The 12905-nt window shown below is 45.4% G+C and overlaps 1 long non-coding RNA gene across 1 annotated transcript; it reads left to right on the top strand.

The window, feature by feature from the left end:
- Positions 1–3033: 3033 nt before the first annotated feature.
- Positions 3034–11578, top strand: LOC147324384 (uncharacterized). The gene is made up of 2 exons (XR_015130133.1): positions 3034–3964; positions 11228–11578. It is a non-coding gene; the product is annotated as an uncharacterized LOC147324384 (long non-coding RNA).
- Positions 11579–12905: the final 1327 nt, after the last annotated feature.

Raw genomic sequence — 12905 nt, 5'->3', positions numbered from 1 at the left:
ATTTCAGATTAGTTAGGATTTATCAGATGTGCACTTTGTACTTTAATTGCATTTGTGTGTAATTTTAAATTATTGTGTTACTGGGTTCTTCCAGTTGATATTTCTGTGCTGATTTTATCTAACTTTTACACTAGGTGTGAAATATTTCTTTTAGCATAGTACGGGTTAATTAGTGCTTTGTTTTAACTGGGAATGCATGTATCTGTATCCATGTCTAATTAATTTTATTTCATATTTTATTATTGAGAAGCACTTTGGAGTATCTCTGGTCTTTTAAATGTGCTATATAAATAAAGTATTGATTGATTAAATTATACATCATTACAAGGAAAGTCACCTGCTGTTTTTTCAGATAACTTACTGAAACTTCATTGCTACTGTGATGGTGCAGAGTACGTAAATGCATTTAGAATTTATCTGAGCAGATTCATTAGCTGTTGGCTTTTTGTAATGTTTGCTTCTTTACTGTAATAATGGTCCACTGACAGTCTGTCACGGTTCTGGGTCGGTTCGATCCAGCATTTTAAGTTTATTATGTTTTGGGTTTATTTTTGCATTATGGAGTGTTTTGGGGTTCTCTGGTGTTTTGATTATTTACAAAAGATTATATTACTGTGGTTCTGGTTTAGGGTTTTGTTCACAGGGTTTTGTTCACAGGGTTTGTGTTCTCATGTTTTGTGTGGGTTTAGTTCTGTGTCTGGTCTGCGTCTTTGTGTAGTGATGTCTTGTTCCTGTTTTATTGTGAAGGTCTGCGTCTCATGTGGGTGTGTTCAGTTTACCTCCCTTGTCTCGTCTCGTTAATTACTCCCAGCTGTGTCCCCCACCTGTGTGTAATCTCCCTGTGTTTCTCTGAGTGTATTTAAGTTGTGTCCTCTGCTGTAGTAGCTGCTGGTCTGTCTGTCTACCATGTTCCAGTCATGTGTTTGCACTGCTGTCACCATCATATACCATCGTCTATCTTCCTTCATGTTCATGTTCAGGTTCCTGTTCTGTAGTTAGTTGTTCCCAGTATCGTTTAGTTCATTCTCCGTTTGCCGTTTGTCTATTTTTATTTTGTGTTTAATAAACCACCTTCACACCTTTACAAGTGCCTGCGTTTGGATTTTCCTTTATTACTTCCACACGGCTCATCTCTATCGCCGTGACACAGTCAAAGTTATTGGAAAGAGCTTCAAGGAACTGCAAAAGCAGAAAAATGCTCCTTGGTTTAATTTTAAAACTTAAACAAATATATCCTTTGAATGTTTAATTTAGCTGAAAAAGTTATAGGCAGCAGGAAAGAAAGCAAAGCACTTTGATTTCCAGTCCAAATAATGAAGACAATGGATGGATTTCCTAGAGGCCGGAGTTGTTACATACTTGTCTCTTAGCCCAAAACTTATACTGAAGATCTTCACCAGAAATAAAGAGAAGAAACTGTATTTACTGTAGAAGTGACGTCAGTTCTAAGAAGTTGTAAGAACAATCTTTTGACTTTATTCACAGTTTTGAACTGGGAGTGAGCCCCTGAGTGAGCCGCACCTCTTCCTTAGCCCTCTGAGTGATAAAACATCTCTTTGATATGGATGATCTTTGAAAATGCCAGAAGAAGAAAAAAAAGATCAAGTGTTTGAAGTTTGCTCACACAATCTTCTACCAACTGAGATAATGTTTCTCTTTGGTTCCATAGGAAACACCCAAGGAAATGACCGATGAATTCTCCTTTTCCAGATGTGTTTTACTCCTCTTACCCTTTGCTGTTCCAGTAACAACATTGCCGTGTTATATAGCTTATCGCTGGCATTGATGGCCAGGAACAAAATCAATTAAGCAAATATACTGTGAGGGTTACAGTACAGCTACTCTGTGCAAATACTCATGTTAGAAGAAGGGAAAACAAACAATGAGCACATCTTTTGTGAAAGATTATAATTGTGCTATGCACACACACACACACACACACACGCACGCACGCACACACGCACGCACACACACACACACACACACACTTGTAAAATGATTGTGGTTTTTTTTGCTGAATGTGAAGGCAAACAATAACATTGCTTCATCTTTGCAAAAGAGCTTCTCTTTGAGCCTTTTCCTAACCCACTCTGTCCTCTGGTTGCAAAGAAAAATATTTATAGTGTGAACAAATGTGTCTTTTAACTGCTTTAGGTAGTTAAAAGAGAAGGTTGCATGGTGTGATTGAAAAGATCCACATTGTGCTGCGTGCAGAATGCTTTCATGGTTAAAATAACTTAATTTGGTTATTTACTTTCTATATTTAGGTGACCATACTTGATGTGGTCAGACCTGTTTAACAACACACAAGAATTATAAAGTCAGCATCAGTTTGAATTAATCACATCTTCAGTTCCAAGATTCCCAAACAGCGGCCCTTGCAATTGATAAAGAATTAAGGGAAAATGTGACAAAGGTTGTTCTTCCTGGTTAAAAAAGGCATTTTTCCTTTCCACCACTGCCTAGTGGCTGCTCACAGGGGATCATCTGATGGCTTTCTCTCCAATACTGTAGGGCCTTTATAGTGATTTGGCACTACAGAACAAAAGGTCAATCGAATTGAATTAAACACTACATCCAGGATAAACCCTAGTGTCCCCACTCTTACAGTTAATGAAAATGGATAAATATATAAATACCTGAATTTAAATGTGACATTAACCTTGATGTCAGAGAATATGGTAAAACTAGACAGCAGAGATGTTTAATAAGTGACAGACAAATTTTAAATTTCCAGCTATTGCTATTAAAAGGAACAGAAATAGTTTGCTATAGGCTGAAATAGTTAACTAAAAGCAATTGACAAATACTTTTCTTAAATCTTTGAGATAAAATTCTACTAAAAAGGTTGCTTGACAATATTCACAAAGTTAAAAAAACTGCTAGTTCCTTCATATCAGGTGAAGGTTTGTCCTTGTGTTCAGTAACAGCCAGCTGATTTCTAACTTATTAAATGTCCCTATCTTCTGTTTGTAACATATGTGTTAAACACTTGTGAATTTCACCCAAAATACTTTCTTTTTTTGGAATAAATATGTCATTTTTTTGCATCTCACTCTCCTATCTGTGTGTTCGGTCTGTGTGCGTTCATGTGCGTGTGTGCGCTGCGTGGTGACGTAGGCGCGTGCATGTGTGCCCCGGTCACAGCTCCTTTCAGCATGGCCGGAGGTAAGTCACTGCCACGTTGCTCTCTGTTAATCAAAGTTTGTTCGGATCCCAAGCTTCAGTGTGAATACGACCGTACCGCCGCGTTTTTGTTTATCGTTAAGAGACTCATTTGGGATAAGTTTTGTGGAGGACGAGTTCATTAATACACAATTATAATGAGTTATAGCCGAGAACTCGGCTAATATGCTAGCATGCTAAGCTAGTCCGTATCGCTAGCGGCTTGAGAGTTTACTCGCGTCAGTCTCTCCTTTTGTGTAACAGCATGCACCTTTTCTTTCTTCGTCAGGAGAGGGTTACGAGCAGTCGCGTGACACGCACGGATCGAACATGTGTCTCTGTGTTGCAGGTATGGAGATGTTTTTATGTTTTGGAGATGCAGTCTTTCATTTATTGTTCTTATAAGTTGTTTTGATGTTTTTTAGTGACACATTGTTTATTTTGTGCTTTTTGTTTTTTGAGAGTTTAAGTCAATGGTTTGAAATAATTTGTTGTATTTGGTTCGTTACATTAATGTACATTAAGGACACAGCTCCTTTCAGCATGGCCGGAGGAGAGGGTTACGAGCAGTCGCGTGACACGCACGGATCGAACATGTGTCTCTGTGTTGCAGATGTGCAGTAAAGAGCCAAAGATTCGACACTGTCTCCTGCCTCTTGCTTCAACACCAAAACACAACGCAGAACAGCAGGCGTAACAATTACACGGGTCACATTGGTGCCGTGACCCTTTGGATTCATCAAGCATCGACGTCATCTCGATCACCGTGGGGAGCTCTTCACAATTGCCCTCGTTCCAAGTTGGTTGCTTTTCCTAACTTGTGTGGGACTTTTTGAATGAGCTTGGACATTTAATCTGCTCAATTCTCATCCTGAATAACATTAAGTGTTAGTTAAGAATACTGTGTTTGCTTTTGTTCAGTTGCACTATTTGGAATTTTGTTTCTTGTGATTGTGCTTTATTCATCATTATGGAGCCAGCATCTGGTTCGGAGGCAACTGGTGTTCCTGATGAGGAGGTTTCCTCTAATGTTGGTTTGGGGCGAGGGTGGTTTCTTGGGGATGGGGCTCAGACACCTAAAGTTGGTGTGTCATTTGCTCCCAAGTTTTGTTCCACTCGTCTCCAGGTTCCCCCCTGTGACATTCAGACCCCGCAGACAGCTGGCAGCGCTGAGTTGAGTACACTCATCTCAGACTTGGCCAATCAGATTGGTCAGTCCATCGTAGCCCAGCTGCAAGGTGATAAGGGGAGCAGTATGCCTATTGAAAGCTCTAAGGCTGAGCAGGGACCCCCTGAGCTAAATTTGTCTGGGGTGAAACTGGTCTTGCAATCAGACGTCAAGGAGCCACCAGTTTTCAGGGGTGATGGCAGTGATAAATTTTCCATTCATGAATGGGTCGAGATGATGGAAATGTACTTTGTAAAACGCAACACACCAACAGACCAGCGATCACGTGACATATTGGCTAGGTTGATGGGGAAGGCTAAGGATGTAGTGAGGGTCACCCTACGTCACAACCCCTCACTTGACCATGTCCAGGTTCCTGAATTGATATTTGACATTCTGAAACAGCACTTTAGCGTATTGACTTACTCCTCTATGCCTATGGCTGACTTCTATAACACCAAACCATTACAACATGAGGGAGTGATGGAATATTGGATAAGGCTAAACAATGCTATTGACGCTGCTGACGAGTGCTTGCGTAGGCAGGGGCGTAATGTTGAGGACCCAGGGCGTGAGGTCTCGATGATGTTCATCAAGTATTGCCCCGACCCCATCCTCTCGAACAGGCTCAGCATCAAAGCAGCTGAGGAGTGGACAACCACCGAGGTTCAAGAACGCATTGATAGCTTCCAGCGTGAACTCAGGGCACGCAGTCAGGGCAGTTCCCACACCTCACAGAGGAGAGAGGTTAGCCACAACTGCTCTGTTGTGCCTCAAGAAGCGATGGCGCCACAGCCTGGTCAGGCCAGTGTCGCCTTGCAGTCTCAGCCTACAGCAGCAGCCTCAAACCTCGCTTGTCAGCTTTCGCCCACAGCAACTTGCTTCACTCCTGTTCTAGCTGATGTTTCGACGACCTATCCTTCTGGGACATCAGTGTCTTCTTGTCCGGTGCCTACGCCTACTCCTCAGTTCCAACAGTCACCAACATACACTGTGACCACTCAACCTAGTCAGCAGTCAGTTGGTTGCGAGCTTGGTTCGACTGACACCCAAGCTTTTGATGTGACTGGCATGCGCGCTCTGATCAGCCTCTTGGATCGCGTGATTGCATGTCAGAATGTGCAGACTGCAGCCCCTGCATCTACACCTTCGCAGCGTCTTACCCGCGGGCCCTTTCTTAAGAAGAATTGTCAGGTCTGTGGCAACACTGGTCATTCCACTCACATGCACTGCAGGAGAGAGAATCTCTGTCTTGCATGTTTTGCTCCTGGTCATTGGAAAAAGGACTGTCACAGTCGTCGTGAGGGACGGGAGGCCGGGGCTGTCGCGAGGCAGGGTTGGCCTTCGGAAAACTGAATCACCCACATTTGGAGAGGGGCAGTGTGGGGGAAGAACCTAATACCCTCAATCATGATGAATCGGATCTCGAAATTCTTTATGTCAACACCTGTTCAACAATGCCAGAGGGGTACCGTGTCGTGGTTCAGGGACCAGCAGTAGTGCCCACATTTAGTGAATTGTTCTACACCCAAGTTGCAGTGAATGACAAGGTTAACTTGAGGGGCATGATGGATTCCGGGTCTATGGCTTGCACTATGAGTGAAGAGGCCGAGAAGTCACTTAGAGAGGCTGGGGCTCTTGTGAGTGGACCGCAGTCGGCCGAACGGATTGTGCTGGTTGGCTGTGGTGGGAAGCAGACCCACCCAAAGTGCGTTTATGACTTGACACTTACCGTCCACGGTGTGAAATGCATTGTACCAGTTTTGGTAGTGTCGGGCCAGCGTGATGAGCTCATCATTGGCTCCAACGTTCTCAAGTACCTGATGCGAGTTATGAAACATTCTGATGACTATTGGAAGCTTGTGTCTGTGGGAAGCAAGCACTCGCTTCTTGACTATGAGCACTTCTTGGACATGATGTCGTGCACCACCAGATGGAGGGGTGAGGAGGTTCCCGACAAAATTGGCACTGTGAAACTGCCTCGTGCTGTGACACTACTCCCACGGTGTGAACATCTGGTATGGGGCAGGCTACCCAGCAATGTGCCAGTCTCTCCAGGCAGCACGATCATCGTGGAACCGTGCACCTCTGGGTCTGGGCCGAGAGACGTTCTTGTTGGCCGGGTGATCACGTCCATGTGGGGTGATCGGTGGGTGCCATTGAAGATGACCAATCTCTCCTCAAAACCACTGACCTTGAAACGCAACTCGAGGGTTGCTGTTGTTTCATCTTGCCTTGCGGTGGAGGACCTTGATTTCCAGCAGGACTCCTGCAAGATGGCGAGTATGGCCCAGGTACCAGCCAGTGGGCCAGCTACTACTGAGGCCGACTTGAATGACAGGTTGTGCTCCCTAGGTTTGGGTGATCTTGACATTGACTCATGCCATGCCAGCTTACAATCAAAGAGAGAGCTCGTTGAGCTAATTGAGCAGTATGAGGACATCTTCTCTAGACACCCGCTTGACTGTGGCGAAGCTAGACGCTTTGTACATCGGATCCACCTGACTGATGAACGCCCATTCCGTATGCCTTACAGAAGAGTACCCCCTGCTCATTACCAACAACTAAGGCAGGTACTCACTGACATGGAGGAGAAAGGGATTATTCGCAAATCCATCAGCGAGTATGCATCCCCCCTCGTCATGGTCTGGAAAAAGGATGGCGGATTGCGGATTTGTACGGACTTCAGGTGGTTGAATGCGCGGACTCTTAAGGATGCGCATCCACTCCCTCACCAAGCGGATTGCCTTGCCGCGCTTGGGGGCAATGCCTTCTTCAGCACGATGGACTTAACCTCTGGGTTTTACAACATCCCAATGTGTGAGGAGGATAAGAAGTACACCGCTTTCACGACGCCTGTTGGCCTCTACGAATACAACCGGATGCCACAAGGGCTTTGCAATAGCCCAGCTTCATTCATGCGCATGATGCTGAACATCTTTGGTGACCTCAACTTCACCAGTCTGCTCTGCTACTTGGATGACCTCCTGGTCTTTGCTCCCACTGAAGAGGAAGCCCTGTGCCGGCTCCGAGCTGTTTTTCAAAGGTTGAGAGACAACAATCTCAAGTTGGGTCCAAAGAAGTGTCATCTGCTGCGGAAGTCAGTCAGGTTTCTGGGCCATGTCATCGACCAGACCGGAGTGGCTGTGGACCCAGCTAAGGTGGAAGTGGTTTCCAAGATGCCAAGGGAGGCTCTAATGGAGAAGGATGGTTGCACTCCTTCTGTGAAGAGGATTAAGTCCTTTCTAGGAATGGTCTTTTTCTATCAGTGCTTCATCCCTGGTTGCTCAGCCATTGCCAAGCCTCTGTTTGCTCTGACGGCTGGTCAGAAGAGGAAGGGACGGACTAGTCACGCTGGGAGGGGTGCTGGCATGTTCAGAAAGTTGACTGCTGCAGATTGGAGCCCTGCATGTGACAAGGCCTTTCATAAACTGAAGGACGACCTCCTTAACTGTGCCGTGTTGGCTCATCCTGACTTTTCACGACCGTTCATTTTGTCTGTGGATGCTTCTCTGGATGGACTGGGAGCGGTTCTGTCACAATTGCCTATCGACGGGGATAAGGCACGCCCTATTGCTTTCGCGAGCAAGGCGCTAAGCAGGTCACAGCAGAGATACCCAGCCCATCGCCTTGAGTTCATGGCCCTAAAGTGGAGCATCTCTGAAAAGTTCAGCCACTGGTTGATGGGGCACAAGTTCACAGTGTGGACTGACAACAACCCGCTCGTTCATGTATTGACCAAACCCAAGCTGGACGCTTATGAACAAAGGTGGGTGGCCAAGCTGTCATCCTACAACTTTGATTTGAGGTACATCCCAGGTCGAAAGAATGTTGTAGCAGATGCACTTAGTCGTGACCCCTTCACCTATCAACCTATCGGTGGGCGCTTGCTTCAAGAGCCCTACGAGCACTTGGTGCGGAATGCAGAAGGTGCGGCGGCTCATGAGGTGCAGGACGCTTTCAGGTTTGGTGTCCAAAATATTCGGGTTGTCCAACAACCTGTTCCAGCTCTGGCCTCAGAGGATTTCTACAGTTCGTCGGAAGTCACGGCTACCTTGGCTCACCATGATTACTGGGAAACCGCTGCGGAGAATAGAGCTGCCTCCATTCTCCACCTTGTTCAGCAGTTGCAGCCAGTTGGCAATGATGTACTGCCATCACTTACCTTATATGAGCTGGAGGACCACCAACTTCAGGATCCCATCATCTCCGCTGTCCTGCCGCTTGTAGCCCGCAGGAGGCGCCCTTCCAGGCGTGAGAGACATGATATGGATTCCAGGGCACTGGCCCTATTGAAGCACTGGGAGAGGCTCAAGGTTCGAGATGGCATTCTCTACAGGGAGACGAGAGACCCTGTGAGCAAAACAAGGAGACTCCAGTTGGTGTTGCCAGTGAATTTACGGGTGCAGGCCTTGAAAGGTGTCCATGATTTGGCAGGGCACCAGGGTCAAGTTCGCACCCTCCACCTAGCAAGGCAACGTTTTTTCTGGCCCAATATGGAGAGGGATGTGAAGGAGCATGTTCGGTGCTGTGGAAGGTGCATACTTGCCAAGACTCCAGAGCCTGCAGCACGAGCCCCATTAGAGAGCATTAAGACCTCTGTTCCCATGGAGCTCATCTGCATTGACTTTTGGTCAGCAGAGGACAAAAAGAAGCGCTCTGTTGATGTGCTTGTGGCAACTGACCACTTCACGAAAATGGCCTTTGCTTTCCCGTGCAGGAATCAGACTGCCAAGCAGGTTGCCAGAAAGTTGTGGGACTGTGTTTTTTGTGTATATGGTTTCCCTGAGCGTATTCACTCAGACCAAGGTCCCAGCTTTGAGAGTGAACTATTTTCTGAGCTTCTGCAGATTTCGGGCGTTGCCAAGTCTCACACTACAGCTTATCACCCTATGGGGAATGGGGGCACGGAGCGGTTCAACCGCACACTTGGCAACATGCTGCGAGCTCTCCCTCTCAGAGCCAAACAGGAATGGCCGCAGCAGATTCAGACATTGACCTTTGCTTATAATGCAACTGTTCACGAGACTACTGGATATGCCCCATTCTATTTGATGTTCGGCCGTGTCCCACGACTACCGGTCGACGTTATGTTCAAGTCTGTTTTGCATGATCCCATTGTGGTGGACTTTAACGGCTACTCCAAGCTTCTTCTGTCGTACTTGTCTGAGGCTGCCAGGATCGCCCAGGAGCACACCAGCAATGAGCAGGAGCACCAGGCTCGTCAATACAACAAGAAAATCAAAGGTGTGTCTCTGAACGTTGGGGATCGCGTCCTGCTTGCCAATAAAGGCGAGCGGGGCAGGAAGAAACTTGCAGACAAGTGGGAGCCTCAGGTTTACACTGTTGTGGAGAGGCACCCCAGGACCCACATTTACAGGATCAGTGACTCTTCAGGCCAGAGTAAGGTTGTACACAGAAACCTTCTGTTGGACGTGAGTTTCCTTCCTGTCCAGGATTCGTTGGGAAGTCAGTCCTTAGACGTTTTCTCCAGTGAGGGGGATCTCAGTGCTGATGGGGATCTGGAGGACCCTGGCAGTCTAGGGACAGAGTCTACCGCAGCAAGGACTTCTTTGTGGGTCTTTTCGGATTTGAGCCATGGAGTGGATGTGGATTCCGCGGCAGGAGAGCATGCCTCACAGTCCACGGATCGTCAGCATGGTTCATGTGATGGTGCGGATGTGGACAATGCCCCACCTGATTCTCAGACTTGCACAACGGACATTCCAGCAAGCCCTGCTGGTCAGGCCCAGCACTTTGCTCTTCCTACTCCGGTTGACTGTTCCGCTACCTCTGATTCGACACAGTCTGGCACAGATTCTGTTCCAGGTGCCTGTCATGGGGACGCTGTTGTTCCGCAGACTGTTCCTGTTTCTGGTTCAGACATCAATCAGACCTCTGGTCAGCCGTATACTGAGCAGCCATCCAACTTGCCAAGACATGACTCTGACCATGCCAATGTTCGAAGCAGAGTGGTTACCAGAGCAGGTCGGGTGGTAAAGTCAGTCAACAGGCTGATAGAAAACATGGTCCAGAAGCCTATTACATGGGGCCTGTTACCGCCACGGGAGGCTCGGCCTCTGACATAGACTGTTTTTTTTGGGTCATCCCATTGCGTATTATGAATGTGTTGTACTTGCTTGAGGCATCATGACACCCACCCTGGGCGTTTTTATGGGACCACGTTTGATGAGGTGTAGGCTGCACCTTTGTGTTCTGAAAGGGTTGGAGGCCTGATCAACCTATCCAACTTCTTTTAATCCATTTATGGATAGTTTTTAACTGAACTATGGGATAAGATCCTTGGGTTACCTGTTCCGGAGGTGATGGTAGTTCAGCGTCGTTGTGCCTCTTGGTACTGCAGTACCATTCAGATGTGTAGTGATTTTGGTGAAATTCAGGGGGGGTGAATGTAACATATGTGTTAAACACTTGTGAATTTCACCCAAAATACTTTCTTTTTTTGGAATAAATATGTCATTTTTTTGCATCTCACTCTCCTATCTGTGTGTTCGGTCTGTGTGCGTTCATGTGCGTGTGTGCGCTGCGTGGTGACGTAGGCGCGTGCATGTGTGCCCCGGTCACAGCTCCTTTCAGCATGGCCGGAGGTAAGTCACTGCCACGTTGCTCTCTGTTAATCAAAGTTTGTTCGGATCCCAAGCTTCAGTGTGAATACGACCGTACCGCCGCGTTTTTGTTTATCGTTAAGAGACTCATTTGGGATAAGTTTTGTGGAGGACGAGTTCATTAATACACAATTATAATGAGTTATAGCCGAGAACTCGGCTAATATGCTAGCATGCTAAGCTAGTCCGTATCGCTAGCGGCTTGAGAGTTTACTCGCGTCAGTCTCTCCTTTTGTGTAACAGCATGCACCTTTTCTTTCTTCGTCAGGAGAGGGTTACGAGCAGTCGCGTGACACGCACGGATCGAACATGTGTCTCTGTGTTGCAGGTATGGAGATGTTTTTATGTTTTGGAGATGCAGTCTTTCATTTATTGTTCTTATAAGTTGTTTTGATGTTTTTTAGTGACACATTGTTTATTTTGTGCTTTTTGTTTTTTGAGAGTTTAAGTCAATGGTTTGAAATAATTTGTTGTATTTGGTTCGTTACATTAATGTACATTAAGGACACAGCTCCTTTCAGCATGGCCGGAGGAGAGGGTTACGAGCAGTCGCGTGACACGCACGGATCGAACATGTGTCTCTGTGTTGCAGATGTGCAGTAAAGAGCCAAAGATTCGACACTGTCTCCTGCCTCTTGCTTCAACACCAAAACACAACGCAGAACAGCAGGCGTAACAATTACACGGGTTACATGTTCTTGTGATATTTTTAGGACTGTATACAGAAACATAACACTTCTCTATATTATAGTTTAATTCCAGTTATGAAGCCATACATAAGTCTAAATATGCTCACTAAGATTAGTTCTCAGATCTTAACACTAGCTGTGTGTGTGCAGCACTGCTGCCTGACAGCAGGAAGGTCATGGATTTAAACAACTGGAACCTGTGTATGTGCAGTTTGTGTTGGCTCTTCAACATACAGGTGACCTTTCCATGTCTCTTTCTGTGACACCCTATGAGAGCTGGAAAACGCTCCAGTTACTCTAAAGAAGAAAATAAATGGTTAAATGGTTCTGAAAAATACGCAACCAAAACTAAGTTTTATAAAACTTAAGTTTTAAACTGTGTTAAATTTTATAAAGGCTCTGTTGTACTTTTGTATTGCTTTGTTGTTGAAAGGTGAGGTGCAGTTAAACCTTTTCTTTGAAATATCTGCCTGTTGCTTCTGCCAACAGATATAGAAATACAAACTTTCTCAAGCTGACATAAACATATTTGTAATGCTTTAAAAAAAGAAGAAGAAGAAGAAAAAGCAATGGACGACATGACGGGTAGCGAGTCTTTTGTTTGCACTTCCCCCGATACAGTCCACCTTCTCATTTTCCATCACATTTTTGGTTTGAACTAACCAGTTCAAATAACTTCCTCTAATTCATACTGTATAAAAAGTAAACAAAAACACAATGCAGTGACAAACTGAAAACATGTCAAACATTTGAACACAGACAATGTACAATTTTCAGAAAAATATTTTAATATGCAGAAACACACATCAAAAGTTGTCATTGCAGCTCAGCTATTTGACTGTGCAGTCAAAGTATTGCAGTTAATTAGACTTAATGGCAGTAGGTCAAAAATATCACTGGGTACTGTAAATAGCTCCTCAGCTAAAGCACAATGTCATTAAAACATTTAAAGAATGTGGAAAGACCAGCAGCTGATTACAGTTGGTAAAGGAAATGGGAATGGCACATAGTGTAAACATGATCCCATCCCAACTTTTTTGACATGAGCATTTTTTTAATGGTATATTTGGATGCTGTATGCAAAGCACTAATAAAGTACACACCATAGCTCTAATATTTGACTGTGCACTGTTTTATCCAAAGCATTGAACTCTCCTCCATACCCTACTATCTCTGCATTACTTGTTTGTTTGTTTATGTTGAGTAAATGGACACAATTAAGGTTGTGGTCATGAACTAGTGGTTGTCCATCTCTAC

Source organism: Aulonocara sp. 'chitande type north' Nkhata Bay, linkage group LG7 (assembly GCF_057382095.1).
Source record: "Aulonocara sp. 'chitande type north' Nkhata Bay isolate Kocher_YH1m ecotype deep benthic linkage group LG7, A_spYH_male_GT1.1, whole genome shotgun sequence".
NCBI classification, from domain to species: Eukaryota; Metazoa; Chordata; class Actinopteri; order Cichliformes; family Cichlidae; genus Aulonocara; species Aulonocara sp. 'chitande type north' Nkhata Bay.
Note: the sequence above shows the minus strand (reverse complement) of the source record. Positions and strands in the feature narration are given on the sequence as shown.